This window comes from Lactuca virosa, chromosome 4 (genome assembly GCF_052849685.1).
Source record: "Lactuca virosa cultivar CGN04683 chromosome 4, Lactuca_virosa_CGN04683_v6, whole genome shotgun sequence".
Classification (NCBI taxonomy): domain Eukaryota; kingdom Viridiplantae; phylum Streptophyta; class Magnoliopsida; order Asterales; family Asteraceae; genus Lactuca; species Lactuca virosa.
In genome coordinates, this window is record NC_136429.1 from 449414979 (window position 1) to 449421724 (window position 6746).

General features: G+C 29.9%; 1 long non-coding RNA gene across 1 annotated transcript; it reads right to left on the reverse strand.

The window, feature by feature from the left end:
• Window positions 1–329: 329 nt before the first annotated feature.
• Window positions 330–3082, reverse strand: LOC145169238 (uncharacterized). The gene is made up of 5 exons (XR_013742381.1): window positions 3013–3082; window positions 2869–2918; window positions 1659–1739; window positions 798–863; window positions 330–442 (listed from the first exon to the last, which is right to left on the reverse strand). It is a non-coding gene; the product is annotated as an uncharacterized LOC145169238 (long non-coding RNA).
• Window positions 3083–6746: the final 3664 nt, after the last annotated feature.

A 6746-nucleotide genomic window follows, 5' to 3' on the forward strand; every position in this document is an offset into this window, starting at 1 on the left:
CGATTAAATGAAGATATGGATGAATGTGAAGTAGAAATATGAATAGGATGCAGCTTGCAGGTTGTATTGGAATTGGTTTAACCCAAATGTCCAACACATATCAATTAAATTATACATGCTTTTTTTATAGTTTTTTTTAAATACATGTAATATATTCAAATAGATATTGTATGAATAACTAAATGGAGAAAGGTAGTTAATCCAAAAGAGCAAACTGATGTTTGAACTTCACCACCTGAACTTGCAATGTACCATCTGTTCTGATAAAATTAAAATTAAAACTAAATAGAGATACAAATTCTTAATTATATCAAGTTGAATGAACCTATGGCACCTATAACTCTGATTAAAAATACATAAACCATTTCAGTCCCCATGCTCTTTTAGTAAAATGAGAACCATCTCACAACCTTATTGTATCAATAGCTTGTGATTGCAACCCCTGCTTCAACAATAATGCAAGCAGCCGGTCAACAACTACAAGAAAATACAATGTACTCTCCAAATTTGTTAAATTGTCACACTTCACTTTAAATCATTATTATTATAGCTATGAATATTAATAAATCTACTAATTTAAAACAATTTCATTGTATTTTATTATAAAAAGCTTACTTACATTTTAAGAAGGATGCTATAATAAAAAAAATTTAAAGAAAGTGTGTTGTATATTAGCAGGAAACAACATGGTAGGCTTGGGATGTCATCTAAATTACATTAAGTTGAGCCTTGTTGCCAATACTAACTTGCTTTTGCATAAGTACTTCAAAACCAAACTCATATAGTCTGCCACATACCTAGAATTAGACGATTTCTTGTCTTCCCTACTTCAAAATATGGTTCCTGAAAGCCTGGAATTGGTCCTGCACATAATAAGACCAATCATGAACTTATTCCATATAACTATCATAGCTTGTTACAACCATGAAAACACTCATTTTTGCATAAATGCAAAAATTAAAATTTCAGTTTGGTTTTAATGATATATAAACAAATCAATGATCGTTTTTTGAAAATAGAAATGTGACTTTCTGTTGCAAACTTTGAGATCAAATACCTTAATACAGTAGGAAAGGTAACAGCCAATACAGTAGGAAGGGTAACAGCCAATGATGTTTAAAAAGAATATAATAAAGACTGGAAATGTTACAAATTGAAAAAATATCATACTGACAGATTAAAAGTTAAGAGTAAATAAAAAAAATGGTCCTATTTCATGTTTAATATTGAAATTTGGAACCTTGAACCTTGAAATAAGGACCAAAAGCAACATGAAACCTTGAAACGAGGATAAAAAACAAAAATGATTTAAAATTTTGACTAAGCTTTGTAAATATCATAACAAATAGGGATTATCTTTGTAATTTACACTAAAAAGTTATAACCATTGACTAAAAAATAAAAGAAATTAAAAAAAAAATTGATCTTTGTGGTATATTGCTTTTCGCCGTTGTGGTCCATGGATAAAAAAGATATTCTAAATGAAACTAACAATTGAGTGGTTAAATTTAACAATCTAATAACAAAACAGATATAAAACCTTATAATAAGGACTGAGATTGCAAAATGAAACATTTTGGGACCAAAACTTTGACTTAGTAAAAGTCGTGACATAGTGAAAGTAACAAATATGTTTTGGGTTTTAAAAAAAAACTTACACTTTTGCCAAATCAACATGAAAACGGAGTCCATTTCCAACTCGATGTATGCACATTACACTTGCAATGGACCTGTTTTGCCTGATATAAACACATAATGTAAACATTTATTATCTTTTTTGCGTGTTTATTGACTTGCTATGACTTCTAATTAGTAGATAATGCTTGATTACATAAGCATAGATGGAAATAAAGCCTAATTATGAAAACCACATAAATACAACATAAATTATGTGGTGAATAGTATACATCAAACAGAAGTATTTTTACTCTTAGCTAAGATAAAAACTAATTTTAAAGACAAATTTTTGATGGCATAATCTTATTTTCAAGGAAGATTTATGTAAAAAAAAAAAGAATTGAACCAACCGTTGAAGAACCACAAAGTCCATAGCAATCAGATTTTGTTGAATCGCAAAACAAGATTAGTAGAAAGTAGAACCAAAAAATCTCTTTAGATACCAATGGCTACAAAAACCACAGTTTAGCAACCAAAAACGTAGAATTAATGGTTAGTTTAATGGAGCGGATCTTAGTTTCACATTGAAGCTTACCCTAAAATCGAACCAAGAGAAGGGGGAAGATATTAGCAGTGAATAGTGAGGATTTTGATGGTTGGAGACGGTAAAACGGAACAAATATAGAGAGAGAGTAAGGAGACCATTACATGTGACCATGAAGATGAAGGCATCGACTACTGGAACCACACAGATTAAAAGATGACCAACACGTATGCCTTCATCTTCTAGACCTTCTACCCCCATTATAAAAAAGTGAAAAATAAAAATGATGAAGTTAGGGTTCAAATGACGGACAAATATCAAATGATGGTGTGATGCCTACAGGAAACGTTAAGAGTGAAATTGTTAAGAGCATCAGAACACTCACAATCACAACATCGTAGGAGTGGCGTCGGTTTAGCGGTAACGGTGGTCATGGCGGAGCAAGGTAGTGTGTGTGGCAGCGTTGGTAGTTGAGATAAAATGGTAAAGATCACCGGTCCCTGTTTTTAGAAATAGAACCACAGATGGGGGAAGAAGATTTATGAGGATAATGATGAAATTTGAAATGGCTCCAGGTAATTAGAGAGATTTTTTAGAAGGGGTCAAACCAAATTTTGAATGAAATTAGGATAATGAAACTGAAACAGAACAAACCCCTGAATCATACAAACACATTAAACAAAAAAGAAGATATAGATGTTTTTTACCTGGGAAAGCATTTCTAGTGGGGAAGAGAAGGCATCATGTTTTCTTGAACCTGCAGGAAACCATAAGCCTTCTGTTAATATGAAACAGGCAAACCAACATTAATAAAAGAATGACACATCAAGCATTTAGAGAGAGAAAAAAACTTGGAGAAATTGGAGGATGTAAAGTTCAGAAGCAAGATCAGATATAGGGGAAGGCAGGCGAGATTTGAGAGATATCTGCAGAGATCGAGGGGAAATGAGGTTTCAAAACATTGAATGTAACAATAAATCCTAAAATTTTGGTATGAATCGAACATCACAAGTTATTTTCAATATGACTCCTAATTCTTATCTTTGACTTTTTCAAATGTTTAACCGGATTGGATTTCACAACATAAAGTCATTGTACATGATGTTGTAATGGCTTATACCTCTTAATTTTTAGCCTTTGACCAAATATGTATATTAAGGTATATATATATATATATATATATATATATATATATATATATATATATATATATGTATATATATACTAGTTGTGAGACCCATGTATTACATGGGTTAATTTTAAAAAAAAGTTAAAATATAAATGTCAAAATATTTGAGAACTTTGAATTTATAAGAAAATAATAATAATAATGAATTATTATAATGGAAATGTATTTTATCTTTTAATTTTAAACAAATAATTTAAATAAATAAAAAAAAACTAAGACCATCTCCAATGAATTAAACTCATGGAGAGTTGTATGAAATGCAAAGTAGGAAAGAGAATGTATACATTCATTTTAATTCTTAAAAAATTCATAAATTTTCGTTACAATTCTATTGAACCATTGCATGGTCATTCAACCCCACACACTCTCTTCTCTATATTATATTCACATTTATTCTATTAAACCCTCATATAACTCCCATTGTGGATGGCCTAACGAGCTTTAATTTTGAGGATTTTAAAATTAAAATATAAGTTTATTAATGAAATTAATATCTATTTATTGCTACATTTATTGCAATTATTACATTAAAATATTATGTGAAATTTAATAAAATAGAAAAACTCATAAAATGACATGTGGAAAAAAATTAATTCAAAATAACCATAAAATAACATTTGGCAAATTGAATGAGTGTGACAAGTGACAAAAAAAACATTCATTTATTATAGAGGATATATATATATATATATATATATATATATATATATATATATATATATATATATATATATATATAGACAGAGAGAACCCGAGAATTAAAAGTGGAGCGTTGGATAAAAAGACAAAGCATGGCCAAGATGCATTGTGGCATTTTTGTAAATAGATAGACAAAATAAGACACGGGGGTATGATTTTAAAATGAATCAGGGGGCATTTTAGGAATAAAATAATTCTTTTAATTCCCCATATTAAATCTCTCTCTCTCTCTCTCACGTCGTCTTTTTCACCTAATCACCCCTTTTCCCTGGATCGACCTCAATCACCGATTTTCTCCATGATTTCCACCACCTAACGCCGCTATAGTTGATCTGGAAACAAAATCCATTTCATCGATCCATTATATCATAAAACGATCTCCAATGATTGATAGATTGAACTACATGATGGATGCGTCCTTCTTCCCTCTCGGAATTTCGTGCCCTAATAAATCAACCAGAGGTCCGATCGCTCCAGACCTCCTGATTCAGAGGTTCAATCGATGTCGGTGCTGTTTAAGTCTTCGACCAATTTCTTCAACTGTGTTTCGATTTCAATGAGATCAGGTCTCGCTTCACTACTTGGACATTTTAGCAAATTATAGGTCTCGCTTCTCAGGTAAATTAACCTAATAACATAGAGTTCGATGTTTGAGATTGGAATCAGAGCTCCTTTTTGTTATATGTTCCTAAACTAGATTCTGAGTTCCGACTTCATGTTTAATGGTGCTTGCATTTGATTCTTCTTAACATTCAGCTTTCTAATTCAATTCGATTTGAATGTTAACAATGTTTACCTTTTTTATTGTTTTGTAGATCACTATAGATGGTGAAATAATCGGACTTCATCATTTTAATCATATCAGGCCTTTGGGAAGTGGAGATACTGGAAGGTATATTGTCTGAATGTGTTCATTGACTTTTCCAATTTCTATCATAAATTTATAATCAATTTGTTTACAATTTTATAGAGTTAGGCTTTTTTTAGTGAAAATTACAAGTGTAGTTTGATTTCCATACAAGGAATAAAAATATAATTTGTATTGGAAATTAAAGTAGAGATTGTTGAAGGAATGGTCGGTTCATGAAGCTGAGTACCATAAGAACATTGTTTTTGATCTTGTTGGGGAAAAGAAGAAAGCTGAATAGGAGATTTTGACCCTCAAAACTGAGTTAAATACATGTAATGATAAATAGGTTCAAGAGTTCTCTAGGTTCTTAGGAAATCTTCAAGTGTTGTTAAAAGAGGAGTCTTTATTCACTTTGTTCAAGAGAAGTTTTGAGAAAAAAATCGAAAACTTAAAAGAAATAGATTGTGTTCTCAAAGACATAAAGGGTAGTTTTGATTCAGAACAGTTTCAAGAGCATCATTCAGTTGAGGTAATAATATCATCAGTTCTTACAATTTTAGTTATTTAGTTTCATGTTTTTTTTCTCTTTTATCTATCTCATTTCTTATGATTTATAGGAAAGTTAGGATGCTAGATTTGACAATGATTGGAACATTGGGATGCTTGAAGAGTTCAATGCAGAAGATAGTGAAGGTATTATTATTTGTTCACATGTTGGAAACACTTTGGATAAGTTGAATGCTAGAAACCAAATTCTTGGTGACCAATTTGGTAGTTTCTCAATACTGATTGATGACATGATTGCATCTTTGTTGAAAAAGGTAGAGGTAATAAAGAATACTATGCCATCTGTGGTTAAACAAACAAAAGAATTATAGGGTGAATTAGAGAAAGCTAGATTAATGTATGATAAAGCCAAAGAAGAAAATGATGCATACCATGGAATTGTATCTAAATTGGAGACAAAATTAGAAGCATCTGGAAACATGTGCAAAGAGATAAGCTCTAAATTAGTAGATTATTGGACCAAAGAGGATAATTGGAATGAAAGAGAAAGGGAGTTGTCTGCTCAAAGTACTTCCTCCATTAAAGATCATGGTAAGTTTTTTTTCTTATTATAATCAAACATTCATTTCATTATAATTTCTAGTGATTAAGGTCATACACTCAGGTAGTGTTTTGTTTTGCCTAATGGAATGGAATGGACAATTCCGGAAGGAATCATTTTGCTAATTTTCATTTCTCAGCCAGGGGGTGTTTTTTTTCAATCATGGAATGGCATGAAAATTTTGAATAAAATCCATTTTTATGTATGTAATTTATGATGGCACAAATATTTATATTACATCAATTCAATTACATTTATTTTTAAATAACCAAAAAGTGTTATTTTTATCATAAATTATTTGGGTTTTAATGTATTTTTATTATCTTTGTTGTTTCATCGGGTGTTTTTTCTTCACTCCATCATGGAATGGAATGATAATTTATAATATTACCCCATTTTCGTTTATGTAACTTTTAATGACTCAAATATTTTTGAACTTTCATTTATTATTATACTTAATTTTCAATTTTCTTTATTTAAAAACAACTAAAAAGTATTATCCTTTACTAAAAATTATTTGAGTTTTAATGAACTTTATTATCTTTAATTTTTTATTTGTAACTAAAAGTTCATCAACTATTTATGGAGTTAAAATTATTTGAGTTTTAATGAACTTTGTTATCTTCAATGGCACTAGCCTCTTACTTTTATTTAGTTACTTTACAAGGTACGAGAAATATTATATATTTACATGTGAATTATATGTGATTCACATGTAAATCACATGTGATTTACATTT